This window comes from Loxodonta africana, chromosome 25 (genome assembly GCF_030014295.1).
Source record: "Loxodonta africana isolate mLoxAfr1 chromosome 25, mLoxAfr1.hap2, whole genome shotgun sequence".
Classification (NCBI taxonomy): domain Eukaryota; kingdom Metazoa; phylum Chordata; class Mammalia; order Proboscidea; family Elephantidae; genus Loxodonta; species Loxodonta africana.
In genome coordinates this window covers 22,235,740-22,250,443 of record NC_087366.1, presented here as the reverse complement: position 1 = coordinate 22,250,443, position 14,704 = coordinate 22,235,740, and the positions used below count along the sequence as shown (strand labels likewise).

General features: G+C 42.4%; 1 long non-coding RNA gene across 1 annotated transcript; it reads left to right on the top strand.

The window, feature by feature from the left end:
• The first annotated feature begins 494 nt into the window (after positions 1 to 494).
• Positions 495 to 4,391, top strand: LOC135228651 (uncharacterized). Its single transcript, XR_010319384.1, has 3 exons — positions 495 to 874; positions 3,336 to 3,412; positions 3,941 to 4,391. It is a non-coding gene; the product is annotated as an uncharacterized LOC135228651 (long non-coding RNA).
• Positions 4,392 to 14,704: the final 10,313 nt, after the last annotated feature.

The window sequence follows — 14,704 nt, the reverse complement described above, 5'->3', positions numbered from 1 at the left end:
CACGTAATATAAATAACTAAAATGCATGGATATATATGCAGCATGATGGAAGTTAGCTGATGAGATCAAGTTCAAAAACTCTTGGTCAAAAAAAATCAGATCACTTTGTGGGGAAGGTGAACAATCAGCAAGAATTTATTGAAAACTGACCAGATGCTAATTACCATTTAATTTAATTGTATGCTAATTACCATCTGATTTTATGGGTATACCAAACCACCCAAGACATGGAGCCTAGATTCGTGCTTAGTGTACTAAATTCCTGAAATTTCTTTTAATTGACATGTTTTTAAAAATGAACCAGCCATAATTTCATACACAACATCAAGAAGATAGAAATGAAGTGTATTTGTGATATTTTATCCTAAATATGTAGTTTTTCCTTTTCTAACTTCTGAACAGTAACTTTCATCTAATAGTCATCTTACATAGATTAGACTTAAATGAAAGGCATGTTATCAATTGTAAGTAAGGGTAATATTTGAATTATTTTGGTTACATTAAGTTGTCATGTTCTTTCGCTTTGTTAGTAAGATCTGTTTCATTTTGTGTTTCAATGCATAGTGCAGGGAGAGTTGTTTACGAAGAGGCATAAGACAGAGGAAGAAGGGATGGGAAAGGAAGAGAATTCTTGAGCTGCACACGGACCCACATTGTGATCAGGGGACAGAGCTGACTCACACGGAAGAGGCGTGATCCATGGTACAACTAAACAATGTGCTGGAGATGCCTACTGCTACAGGAATTCAGAAAACAGCAATATCAGTGAGGACTGGAGTTGAGAGGCAGGCTCCAGAGCTTCGGAGAAGGGAGCTGATCCCTGAGGGAGGGGCAGATTTGAACAGGAAATAAGGGAGAAAGAAGGGCATTGCAGGTGAGTGAAACCATATGGGAAAAGCCATGAAGACATACTTGCAAGACAGTGGTTTGGGCTGAAGGGAATTGCTTGGGAAGCAGGAAGGGAAAAAGAAAAGATGGGGGTAAGGCAATAAAGCCATGGTGGAACAAATCTCCCATTTTCCTAGGATAAGGGTGTAGCCTGTTCTTCCATTCATAAACCCATCTTATTCCAGAAGTGATTTTAGGTAGCTCTGACAGTTGTTGTAGACATGTAGGAGTAGAATTTTGAGGAGAAAATGGGTGATTAGATTGGCTTAGTTAAGGCAGTTGAGAACAGGAAGGAGAGAAATACATGAATTTTATATTAATTTAACTTTGAAGGCTATAATCCACCTATAAAAGTGGTATTTAGTTGATTTTGCTTTCTTTCTTTCTTTTTCTTTTTTTCCCTTGCTCATCTAATGTCCTTGGTACATCATTGCTGAGTAATTGACTAGAATAAAATTGTATTAACCGTTACCATATTGAAGTGTTTCACAGTCATCCAAAGCATCTATTCTAACTGAATAGTTAAAATAAATGTGTTCTTACCAACCGCTCTGACTGGGATCACAACAGAGGGTCCTGGACAAAGCTGGAGAAAATTCTCTGACTGGGATCACAACAGAGGGTCCTGGACAAAGCTGGAGAAAATTTGCAGAACGAAAAGTCAAAGTCACAAAAAAGACCAGACTTACCGGTCTGTTAGAGACTGGAGGAACCCCGGAGACTATGGCCTTAACACACCCTTCTGAATGGGAACTGAAGCCATTATCTGAGACCGCCCATCAGCCAAACCATATACCAAAACTTGTTGCTGTTGAGTCAACCTCAACTCATAGCGACCCTATAGGACATAGTAGATGTGCCCCATAGGGTTTCCAAGGAGCAGCTGGTGGATTTGAACTGCTGACATTTTGGTTAGCAGCTGAGCTCTTAACCACTGAGTCAAAATTAACACCACCACCCCAGAGGAACTTGTTTCTTAGAACAATCTAATATAAGAGATCAAAAGGCTTTGCCGCAAAGCCAAGATGATAAGGCAGGAAGGGGTAGCAATTCAGGACAAAAGGAAACAGGTCACCTAGGACGGAAATGTGGGAAGGGCAGGAACATTGCAGGGAATGCAATCAAAGTCTTGTAACACTTTGTGTACAAACTATCAAATGGGAAACTAGTTTGTTATGTAAGCTTTCACCTAATGCACAATGAAAAATTAAAATAAATTAAAAAATAAATGTGTTCTGGTTGCTTCCTTTTAAAACCTACCTGGTGCCCAGACTTGGCTTTCCTGACAGATGCAGCCTGGCAGATGCACACAAAGAGAATCTCCTTTAGGGAACATCATTTACGCATTTGAGAATTCTGTCCCATTAGCACCGGAGGTGTTCATCAGTAGGAGTTTACAGGAAGAATTCATTGCTACTATCATTCAGGTCAGACAAGGATATGTGACAGTAACAAACAGCCCCCAAAGTTCAATGGCTTAACTCTGCAAAATTTTATTTCTCACCCACATTCTGTTGCTCTGTTTGTGCCTGTCTACTAACTGAAAGGTTGGCAGTTCAAATCCACCCAGCAGCAATGCAGAAGAAAGGCCTGAAGATCTACTTCCATAAGATTGTAGTGTTGTTGTATGCCATCCAGTCAATTCTGATCCATAGTGATACTGTATGACAGAGTAGAACTGCCCTATAGGGTTTCCAAGGCTGTAATCTTTACGGAAGTTGATTGCCATATCTTTCTCCTGTGGAGCGGCTGTTTGGTTTGAACCACCATCAACCTTTCAGTTAGCAGCTGAGTGCTTAACCATTGTGCCACCATGGCTTCTTTCTGTAAGATTAAAAAAAAAAACAAAACAAACCCACTGCCATCAAGTCGATTCCGTCTCATGGCTACCCTACAGGACAGAGTGGAACTGCCCCACAGAGTTTCCAAGGAGCACCTGGCGGATCTGAAGCGCCGACCTCTTGGTTAGCAGCTGTAGCACTTAACCGCTACGCCACCAGGGTAATCCTATGGAGTGCAATTCTACTCTGACACACATGGGGATGCTGTGGGTTGGAACTGGCTCAACAGCAACCAGTCAGGGACCCACGCTGACAGGGACTCAACCTCAACACCTGCTTCCACAATTCTTGAGGCAGAAAAAAAGGAGAATGTGGCAAATTTTTCACTGCCTCTCTTTAAGTTTTCACTACTCACCTCTGTGTTAACCTTTATCATACTGAAATATTTCATAGTCATCTAAAGCATCTACTGTAACTTCATCACCCAAAGGAAGCCACATGGCCACACCTAACTTCAAAGAGGGCAGCAAAGTACAATCCTACTAAGTTCCAGGAAGAAGAGGAAAGACAGACTATCTGTGAACAGCTCTAGTAACACTGACACTATCTTACTCTTTTTTTCCCTCATTGTTCCCTACTTTTGTGAAAACATATACTATTCAACAGAAAACTTCCTGCCAGGATACAGTTACTTGCTGAACGACAAGTAGGAGATGAGCTGCCTCATACACGTTCTTTGAAAGGTAAGCAGTGTTTTACAGGGCTAGAGCACAATTCTGGCAAAGACAGCTCAGTTCAGAGACCATCTGTAGTTTACGGAAAATATTAACTGCAGTGAGCGTAATTGCACTGAGTCACATGTCTGCAGCACCTTTCTCTTTTCCATGGAAACAGGAGACATTTTGTAATTTATCAACAAGTGTGCTGCCTGGATTAAAGTAAAGGCTTGCTTCCAACTCACTGTGCTTGTCCGGGCACGGTCCAAGTAGCTACGTATTTCCCGCTCTGCCTCTTGAATCTCAGCTGCTGGCTGCATACTGGACAATGTGTTACATTGTCGCCTTCCAGCAGACCTCTTCAGGGTTTTCTGTTTGCATTATGGGAATGATGAGCACGCCTTAGCAGTGTGAAGAAATTAGTTACCTCACTTCATTAAAAACAGTGGCTGTGACAAAAAGAGCTTTGTGTGGACTTGCCACTCATCTGGGGGTATGTTTGCTTATTTTCTGCTTTTAAAATGATTTCCTCTTTTGTCTTGCATTTTGCCACAGTGTTGAGTGTTGATGATAAAGGTCATGACTGAAGACTAACAAGGCCACATTGTGAGTTGTTCTTCCTGGACCTCCAAGGGGGCAGAAGTCATGCATATCTTGTTCACCACTGAATCCCCATTGCTCAGAATGGTTCCTGGCACACAATGAACTGATGAATGAATGGCAGATGGATGGAGAAGATGTTATTGACTCACCTGCATGGAGTTCTCTTTCTTTTGATGAATGGCAAAAAAACTATAAGCTGCTGGACTGGAATGAGAGGTGCAGAGACCTCTTCCACATCAAACTCAACTAGCAAGTCCCTAATTTTGCTCTCCAATTCTTTTAGTTGCTAGATTATTTTCATCTCCTACCACTCCCTACTCATACCCAGCTTCCCAGCCAAAGTGAGCTATTGGCCATCCTCAGAATGAACACACTCCTCATGCCTCTATGGTTTGCCCCCTCCATCTTGTCCTCACCCCATTGTTCATCTGAGAAACCCTCAATGCAATATAAATATATCTTCTTGGGTAAAATCTTTAAATCATCTCCAAAAAATTAGACTGGCTAACCCCTCTCACGTCTTCATAGCACCTGTGTCTATTGCTGGGTGGATGGTGATGATCAGGCGGGGATTCTGAAAAGGCTGCTATAAAAGCATCAAAATTAGGAGAAATAAAATGAGTACATTAGGGGGAGTCATATTGGTTACTGAGCCCTGGTGGGAAAACAAGGAGAAGAAGCCAAGAATACAAATAGAATACAAGAATTCAAAAAGAGCTTGACAGGCAAGGTGAAAGTTCCAGAAAGGGCTGTATTGCCAGGTGAGCATACATCGTCCCTGGCTTCCCTGGCAAGGAGGCTTCCTCCCCATGCTAATGATAAAACCAAACCTTTTACCTTCAAGTCAGTTTTCACTCATGGAAACCGCATGTGTGACAGAGTAGAACTGAGCTCCATAGGGTGTCCTTGGCTGTAATCTTTATGGAAGCAGAGCACCAGCTCTTTTTTCTTCTTAGGTGCCACTGGGTGGATTCAAACTGCCAACTTTTTGGTTAGTAGCCAATGACAAACCATTTGCATGACCCAGGAACCTTATGCTAATGATAATACTGTTAAAAAAAAAAAAACTGCTTGCAATTAAAATAACTAAAAATTAAAGGCAGAGCCGCATATGCTCCAATAGTTCCCCCTGATTCAAGAAAGGTCCAAGGAGGAGGTTAGGGAGGGTTGTATGAAGATTTTGAGTTTTGCATAAAAAGTGAGCCCATGTTTGAATGCACAAATAAAAGGGAGAGAGGGGTATTCTGGGTATGTCCGTTATTTCTCTCATGGCCTTTTTGTCAAGTCAATTAGATAATAAATTGTGCACAGCCCTCTATACTGGCGTTAGTACACTGGCAGAGGAAATGATGGATGTTCTGGTGACCTGTGTAAATTTGCTTGGGATGAGAGCAATTACCACAGCCTATTGCTTAAATTGCTCTCCCTATCCCTAACATTACCTGGGGGGATTGGGCCTGGCTTTTTTTTTTTAGAGGAAAGGAGTGACCTATTGAGCAGAAAGTCAATGTGTACCCCTAGTGTAGTGCTTATCACTTGGTGTTGTAATCATTTTTTCTGGGAAAAAAACAATGAATAACAGTCAATTCAAAGAGAGTGGGCTGAAGAAATTGCCTCAGATGGATACAGAGGGAAGAGAAGAGGTGGGTTTACTGGGGGAAAAGAGCTAGCAGCAAGGCGTGGGCTGAGCCCATCGACTATGCAGACACCCTAACTCACTGGGGAAGGGCTGGGCTAGGCAGCCACAGCTGGTCAGTTTTTAAGTGGGGGGAGGGAGCAAATTTGCCAACAGACTAACCACAGGCTTTGAGCACCAGCAAATCAGGCCTCCAAAGTATTTCGGCAGTTCAGAAAAATCAGTTAAATGGTCGTCAGGAGGAAACAAAGGTTTATTGGGATTCATAACTATTTTATAGTTTATAATTTTGAAATTATAGTTGATAATTTTTTTTATTGCTAGCAGTTGGTGCTTGAGGTAGAAAAAAAAAAATGGAGTTCTGTCTAACCGGGGTGCTACGGCTGAAGCCAGAGGACTGAGTTCCAATGTGAAGGACAGAAGCTGAGGTGTGAAATGGAAATTGAAGAGAAAGATGAGGAAGGTAAAAAAAGGAGAATTCGCTGACCTAATGCTAAGAATAACAAATGAGTTGCAGAGTAGTAAGCAAGTGAAAGAAGGTCTGGAGAAATTCTAGAGACTTAGAACAGATGCCTACAAGGTCTTTCAAGCCACTTGTGTGGGTAAATTGGGATTATTGAAAGAAGTAGGAAATGATGAATGGCAGCCCTTGTCCTTCACGGAACTGCTTGCCTGGGCACATGAGGCGACTCAGAGCTGCCACAAGAAGAAAGAGCTTCAGAATAGCCAGAGCCCTGTTCCTGCCTCAATATGAGGGTGCGCCCGCTTCCTGCTGAGGCAGAGGAAGCCTGTGTGTGGAAGGGCACTGTCCGAGGCAAGCACAGTAGTGAGCATAGTGGCTGTGGTGGTGGGAGCATTATCTGAGGGGTTTCATGAATCATTTCATTGGCGAGTGCTGGGACAGTTGGTCTGGGAGAGTCACTGCAGCCCTGGACACAATGCGGCAGTTTTCAGCCATCCTAGAAATCCTTCTCCACTTTAAGCCAGAAAGAGTCTATTGAAAGAACCAGTCACGGAATCATTTCTGTGCTCTTATTAATTTGCACCACGCCTTTGCTCGAGGCTGGAGACCTGGGGATACCTTCCTGTCATTTGGAGAAGGATGGGGGCATGGAGCCACAGCTGACATTCAGAGATGCTGGTCCTGTAAACTTAGCAGGTACAAACTATTTAGAATGTGCTTGGGCTGCTCCAGGTGAGTCAGCTTGACCTAACTTAATCAGTGAGTGATAAACTGCCTCTAGGCAGAAGGCCCCAAAATAACTCTCATCTATGGGTTAGTTAGCTCAGCAACTAAAGCATTGTTTCCCAGATTTCTTCTACATGTGACACAGTCATGAATGTGCTAGTGTAACCTGGATGTGCCCAAGACTGCTCCCCTTCTGAGGTCACCCTTTCCTTTGATATTCATTGTGGACACCCTCCTTAATGCAGCCACCAGTTCTGGCTCTGAAATCCTGCCTTCTGCTCAGTCCTTTTTGCAAGCTATCTTCCCACTTTTAGGTAGACACAGTGCAGACATAGCCTGTCACCCTTCTGTTGCAAAGCATCACTAACACAAAGCAGTTGTGCATAACAGACTTTTCTGAAGCCGTTGGGGCTAATGAGAGCAGACAGAACTATTACAGCCTGAGACAGGAAATAATTTCAAATGCAATGTCAGATATCATTGTTCCTAGAAATGTATTGGTCATTTCCTCCACGAGGAATTTCTCTCTGACTTTGTCCTTTCTTGGTATCTCAAGGAAGCCCCAAAGCCAGAGTTGTCTAAAAGAGATCAAGAAATATCACTAACTAGATAGTAGACAGGTGTTAAATTTGGTGAAGGGAAAGGCAATACACAATATAGGGGAAGTCAGCACAACTTGATCAAGGCAAAGGAGGACACTTAGAGAAACACAAGAAAAAAAAGAGGCAACTACAGTAAACACTATAACATATACAACCCTGGAGCCCTAGTGGCACAGTGGTTAAGAGCTACAGTGAGCTACAGCTGCTAACCAAAAAGGTTCGTAGTTCAAATCCACAGGCTGCTCCTAGGAAACCCTATGGGGCAGTTCTACTCTGTCCTCTAGGGTCACTATGAGTTGGAATTGGCAATGGGTTTCGGATAGTACCCTACAAGAGCAAAAACAAACAATAACTTACAAGCAGGTACATATGCTGAACAGGGGAAGGAAAGTATATAGGAGTATACCCACATACATATATAGGTTGTTTTTGTTGTCAGTTGCCATCGAGTTATTTCTGACTCATAGCCACCCTATGTACAACGGAACAAAATGCAGCCTGGTCCTGCGCCATCCTCACAATCATTATGCTTGAGCCCATTGCTGCAGCCACCGTGTCAATCCATCTCTTTGAGGGTCTTCCTCTTTTTCACGGACCCTCTACTTTACCAAGCATGATATTCTTCTCCAGGGACAAATCCCTCTTGATAACATGCCAAAGCACGTGAACGAAGTTTTGCCATCCTTGCTTTTAAGGAGCATTCTGGCTATACTTCTTCCAAGACAGATTTATTCCTTCTTTTAGCAATCCATGTATATTCAATATTCTTCACCAACACCATAACTCAAAGGTGTAAATTCTTCTTCGATCTCTGTTATTCATTGTCCAGCTTAGATTGTGCCTATTTTACATATGTATTTGTATGTACAGAGTGTGTATTCATATATATAGTAGAACACAAAGGGGGCACAGTCATAGAAGCTTCCTAGACATATCCAAACACCTTGAGAGACCAAGTTACTGGGGCCGAGACCTGGGGACGATGGTCTCAGGGGACATCTAGGTCAATGGGCATAACATAGTTCATAAAGAAAATGTTCTACGTCCTACTCTGGTGAGTAGTGTCTGGGGTCTTAAAAGCTTGCAAGCAGTCATCTAAGATACATCTATTGGTCTCATCCTGCCCAGAGCAAAGGAGAACAAAGAAAACCCAAAACACAAGGAAAATATTAGTCCAAGTTACTAGTGGACCACATGAACCACAGCCTCCACAAGCCTGAGCCCAGAACTAGCTGAACCAGCTATCACCACCGACTGCTGTGACTGGGATCACAGTGTAGGGTCCTGGACAGAGCGGGAGAAAAACGTAGGACAAAATTCAGACTCACAAAAAAAGGACCAGACTTACTGGTCTGACAGAGACTGGAGGAACCTCTGAGACTAAGGCCCCAGACACCCTTCTAACTCAGAACTTAAGCCACTCTTAAAGTTCACCTTTCAGCCAAAGATTAGACAGGCCTACAAAACAAACAATAACACTTGTGAGGAACGTGCTTCTTAGACCAAATGGGCAACAAATGCCCAAAAGCAAAGATGAAAAGGCAGGAAGGGACAGGAAAACTGGAAAAATGGACACGGAGAACCCAGGGTACAAAGGGAAAGGGGGAGAGTGCTGACATATTGCAGGGATTGCTACCAATGTTATGAAATAATTTGTGTATAAATTTTTGAACGAGAAACTGATTTGTAAACTTTCACCTAGTGCACAATAAAATAAAAAAGAAATATCTCATCCTTCTATATTGATGATGGAACTACCAGTTATTAAGTGTCCAAATTTGCCCTAACTGCCTATCTCATTTAATTCTCTCAATAATACTCTGTTGTACACACTCTTATTTTACAGATTAGGAAACTGAGACTCAGAGATATTAACTTGGCCAGGGACACACAGCTGAGGTTTGAATCCAGGTGCATCTGACTCCACTTCTTAAATAGACTGATTCTTTCACATATTCCTTACTAGTTGCTGTTGAGTCAGTTCCGACTCCTGGTGACCCCATGTGTATCAGAGTAGAACTGTGCTCCATAAGGCTTTCAGTGGCTGATTCTCAGAAACAAGTTGCTAGGCCTTTCTTCCCAATGTGCTTCCAGGTGCATTCAAATCTCCAATTTTTCAGTTAGCAGCTGAGTATGTCAACCATTTGCACCACCCAGGGACCCTGTCACATATTGCTTAAAAAATAAACCCAAATGCATTGCCACAGACTTGATTCCGACTCACAGCTACCCCATGTGTTACAGAGTAGGGTTTTCTCGGTTGTTGGCTTTACAGAAGCAGATCGCCAGGCTTCTTCTGTGGACCGTACAGGTTTGAACGGCCAATCTTTAGGTTAGCAGCTGATGGCAAACTGCTTGCACCACCCAGGCTCTTCACATACTCCTTAGGTCATCAGAATTCAAATCTGTTACTTCTCCTTAACTCAGCAAAGCTTTCCATAGAGTCAGGTAAAAATTTCTCTAACATATTTTTGCATGCAATTGAATACTTTCTCCGAGAGCTCTCTCTGTCTCTCGAAAGTGACCCTTCCTCTCCTCAGATAACTTTCATATCTCCTATCATCTCCTCTTCACTGAATTGTCTCTCTTCACTTTTCTAGATAACTTCCTGCTATCTCTGCCCCCCTACCCCTCCTACTTTCTTTGCTTTGTCAGCACTTCTATGAAAAGAGCTTCATTTTAAACTAAAAAAAGAAGTACCTCTTGCCTCTCTCACTTCTCGAAGCAAATGAATCAAGCTCCATTGATCAGGCAACAACTGGACGTTTGACTACCAGGCTGAATTTCCAAGTGTTTTCTTGGGTCACTTGGGAGAAAGGGAGGGCTACTTCCCAACCTGAAGCTATATTTTCCTCCTTCTACCTTCTGGGCCTTCTTGGTGCTAAACTTGGCATACGTTAAACAAGGGCACTCAGCTCTCCTGAATCCTCATAATTCTTAATTATGTGCTTCCTATGGATTGGGGTAACAGACACAGATAAGAGAGTGTACATTGAAGTGGAAGGATAAAGTAAACACTGTGGTTTCCTCCCTGACCTTGCTCTGAGAGACTGCAACAACCTGAATTCATAGTCCAAAGGAGACCTTACACCGGGGTAGTGAGAAATAACAGCTCCGCTACTATCTCCAAGCACCAAGAGATTAGGACTCATGAATCATTCAACAAATATTCTGAGTACCTATTATGTATGAAAAAAGGAACCCTGATAGCACAGTGGTTAAAGTGCTTGGCCACTAACCAAAAGGTTGGTGGTTCAAACTCACAAGCCACTCCATGGGAGGAAGATGTGGCAGTCTGTTTCCATAAAGATTACAGCCTTGGAAACCATATAGGGACGTTCAAGTCTGTTCTACAGAATTGCTGAGTCAGAGCTGGCATAACGGTGACAATTTTTTTTCGAGAGCTTGGCGCTAACCAAAAGGCCAGCAGTTTGAATACACCAGGCGGTCCCTGGAAATGCTTTGGGGCGGTTCTACTCTGTCCTATAGGGTTGTTATGAGTCAGAATTGACTCGAGAGGGACGATTTTAGTTTGACTGATTTATTACATATGAGGAGTCCCTCGATGGCACAAATAGTTAAGTGCTTGACTAGTAGCCAAAAGGTTGGCAGTTCGAACCCACCCAGAGGCACCTGGGAAGACAGGTCTGGCAATCTGTTTCTGAAAGGTCACAGTCTTAAAAACCCTATGGGGCATATCTACTCTGCACACCTGGGATTGCCATGAGTCCAGATCGACTTGATGGCAACTAACAACAATTATGTATGAAGTACTCTATCAGGGAAAATATAATAATAATAAAGGAAAAGAAAAAAAGACATGGCTGTCCGTATGGATGGGACTTACAGCCTAACTCCAGAGATTGCTTAGGAAAGATAATTATCCATCTCAGACAGGATATGCCAAGTTGTAAATGTGTTGGACAGACAGTGAGAGCTACAGTTGTTCAAAGCAGGGAGACAGCACTGTGACCTGGGAAAGGAAGACAAGACTTTAGGTCAGAGATGAAGCTGACATGCAGGCTTAGCTCGGTAGGCCAGAAGGGGGGAGGGTGCATGGGGCAGTATGAGGGGAACAGCAGAAGTGTAGGTGCGGTGGCCGGAATGTGAATGTCCTGTTCAAGGGATAATGAATCACCAACTTGGCTTTCTGCACTCTACAGCTGCCACATAACAACGGGCACATAACAGGTTATTATTTTTTTTTCTTCTTTTTTTTTTTAAAGCCCTCAAAAATGAAACAAGAAACCCAAATTCTCGATATAGAAAATATGCCTGTGACGTCAGAGCTCAATGACATGGAGGAGGTGAGAATTCCTGAACCCTGACAAAGTTCACACCCTTGTTTCTGGAAACTCCATTTATTTCATGCTGTCGTTCAAGATTTTGTTCTTTGGAAAACCTGAAAAGAACTTGGTCAAACCTTACCTCAGTTACTAAGCACAGCGTCAGCAATTGTTTTGGCTTGGTCATAATTGATCACAAACCTCTACACTATTGTGAAATACTTTAAAGTTATTTGGAACCAGGAAATGTTTTCTGAAGAAACTAATCCTGGTAACATTACCTACACAAATGGCTTAGTGATTTACCATCAGCAGTTGTTGTGTTTGCGTGTGTTTTAGGGTGTAGTTCCTGAGGATTAGAGTGCTATTTCTGATGAGTACCGTCCTGTGTTTCTGAGCTTCTGAATATGCATTAATGGTGGTGGGTGGTCAGGAGAGACACCATAGCCAAAATTGAGGCAGATCCAACTCCAAGACATAAATGGAAAGATTTCTTGCTTTTTGGTCTTTTCTATTGAAGATATTTTGCCCTCACGTTATTTTCTCTTGAGGAATATTAGCTGCCTCTAACTCAGGACTTTTTGGTAACTCAGGACTTAAAGGAAGTTCTCCTTTATGTATCACCTTTTAAAAATAATTTTTAACCAACCTACCTTTCCTAAATGATTACCACACATTTCCAGTATATTTAGAAAGGAAATTAATTCTCATTTCATCATTTCAGCAAAATTAACAGCAAAGCAAACATCACCGGAGTACTGATGGAACAACTACTTGAAACATTGTGTTCTCTTAGTCATAGACACATCCTAGGAAAAATTCAACTAAGCCTCACTTGGATGTATTAAAATAGCCCTTTTCCCAGCTCAGAATCACATTTCAAAGGACTCCTAGGTGCACAGCTGTGCCAAGTATAACCTAACCACAAAATAGTGCCAAGGGTAGTATGCTGTCTTCTATTTAGTTTTAAACAACGTAGCATGGAGCTGTGAACACGCACAGACTAGTAGTGAGCAACCTTGAGCTTCAAAGAGGTGGGCGACGTTGAGCAAGTCACTGAACCTCCCTGGGCGACTTCGTTTAGAGAATGGCCATCCTGCCTTAACAACTGTAGTAATGACCAAACAAGGAAATGTATGCAAAAGTACTTTGTAAACTACAGGTCTTTTTCTACAACACTCGCAGAAATCATAGAGGTGCCTCTGGGGGAAATGATATATGTGTAAATCTTTTTTTTTTTTAAATGACTTTAATGTCTACCATTTTATGTGATTTAAATTTAGCAACTAGAGGATCATTAATTAACACCCCCCAGAAAATACCGTTATACTATTACCGTGTCTTCTAAATGGACCGTTTCTCTTTGTGCTGTCATTTGGAATTTTCTCCAAGGAAGAAAAGTATTTAGAATACAAATTATCTGGAAGATACTGCGGTGAGATTTTTCTGAGTGTCTTCTGTCCAGAGACAAAGGGCTTTCTGCAGTCTACCTCTAGTATGCCAGTTGAACATAGCTATTTATTTGACAATACATTTTTCAAATAGGGTAATGAAGCAGGCAGTCATGAAACGGTTATTAAGGATTATTAAGCATCCCATAATAGCTGTTTTTCAGAAAAGTCTACTTTTGCTACATTTTTGTTACAACTTTTACAACACTTCACGATTGGTCGAATCACTTCTCTTCTCCTTGCAGGAGGCCGAGGCACAGGCATACTGACTCCGAATCTGCCGGCTATTATGACCTTCCTGGTGTGGCAGTAGGGAGCTGTGGCCGTTTTTTTAGGGCTGTGCACAATATTTTTAGAGCTGTGCACAAAAATTCATTCACAAAAATTATGCGGACTGTGCACACATCACAGAACTGAAGATCCTCCCCTCACTGTTCATGCATACGTATGTCACTCACTATAAAAGGAGCAAATCTGCCCTGGTTCAGGGAGCTGGCAGCCTTAGGTCACCTGACCCTGCCTGTCTCCCAGTTTGCAAACTGTGAATAAACCTTTCTGTTCCTCCAACCCTGTGTCTGGCTGACTTCGATTCCCTACTCTGCTTGACAAGAACCTATTAGTCGATGGCTTCACTGAGGAAATAACAGATGTTTCAGCAAGCCACTTGGGGAGATGTGCTGGGGAGAGGGTGTAGAGAAGGAGGAGAAAAGAATATTGAGGGGAGTTGGCCTTGAGAAGTAAGTATCCAGCAACCATACTGGATAGCTTTGGAATTGTAACTGAGCACTTTGGCCCGTCTCCATCCACCTGTGTAGGTGTCTGGGCTTTGAGTCAGGCTGGAAGTGCTGAGGGAGATTGGTTACCCCTCTCCTCCTCACTGCTCTGCTCGCTCGCTCTCTTTTGTTTCCAATGTTGTTGAGAACATACACAGCAAAACGTATACCAATTCAACAGTTTCTACATGTACAATTTAGCAGCCTTGATTACATTCTGCAAGTAGTGCAACCATTCTCACCCTTCTTTTCTGAAATGTTCCTCCCCATTACATTTTTTTTTTATTAACATAAACTCACTACCCCCAAGATTCCTATCTAAACTTTCAAGTTGCTGTTGTCTATTCAGCCCATACAGATAGTTCTTAAAAGAGCACAATACTCAAGGCAGACCTTTTTTTACTAGTTAAGCTAAACTATTGTTTGGTTTTAAGAAGACAAAAGGGATATTTTTGGTTTAAGGTTTAAAGATTATCTCAGTACAATAGTTTCAGAGGTTCATCCACCATCCGTGGCACCAGGAAGCCTGGAGTCCATGAGAATTTGGAATTCTTTTCTGCATTTTCCCCCTTTTGATCAGTATTCTTGTATGGAATCTTTGATCAAAATGGTCAGTAATGTTAGCAGGGCACCATTCAGTTCTTTTGGTATCATGGCAAAGGAGGCAGTTCCTCATGGAGGCAATTAGGGACACATTCCATATCCTCCTCCTATTCCTGGCTCTCCTTCCTCCTCTGTTGCTCTAGGTGAATAGAGGTCAATTGTTGTGCCTTGGATGG